This window comes from Physeter macrocephalus, chromosome 2, assembly GCF_002837175.3.
Source record: "Physeter macrocephalus isolate SW-GA chromosome 2, ASM283717v5, whole genome shotgun sequence".
Classification (NCBI taxonomy): Eukaryota; Metazoa; Chordata; class Mammalia; order Artiodactyla; family Physeteridae; genus Physeter; species Physeter macrocephalus.
Window position 1 is genome coordinate 14846565 of NC_041215.1, and position 519 is coordinate 14847083.

The following is a 519-nucleotide window of genomic DNA, read 5'->3' on the forward strand; positions in this document are numbered from 1 at the left end:
GCGCGTCCGGAGCCTGTGCTCCGCAACGGGAGAGGCCACAGCGGTGAGAGCCCGCGTACCACAAAAAAAAAAAAAAAAAAAAAAAAAAAAAAAAGAATGAAGAAGAAGAGCAAGAAGCAAAAATGGAACTTAAACGCAGACTCAGCAGAAAGCTCAGCCTGAGACCCACAGTGGCAGAGCTGCAAGCTCGAAGGATCCTGCGGTTTAATGAGTATGTAGAAGTCACCGATTCACCTGACTATGATCTCCGGGCAGACAAGCCCTGGGCCAGGTTAACACCTGCAGACAAGACAGCAATAAGGAAAGAACTAAATGAATTTAAAAGTACAGAAATGGAAGTTCATGAAGTGAGTCGACAGTTTACCAGGTTTCATCGTCCATAATGAAGTGCGGGACTCTTTGGAAACAGACTTATCATCTTTGGGGGAATCCTCACTTCCTGAAAACCTGATATTGCACTGGGATTTGAATGTGTGTATTTCCATTTAACTTGTGGTGAAGGAAGCGTGTGGAACGTGC

General features: G+C 45.3%; 1 pseudogene; it reads left to right on the forward strand.

The window, feature by feature from the left end:
- The window catches only part of LOC102980679 (phosphatase and actin regulator 2-like), a 2259-nt pseudogene extending 1740 nt beyond the window's left edge, over positions 1–519 (forward strand).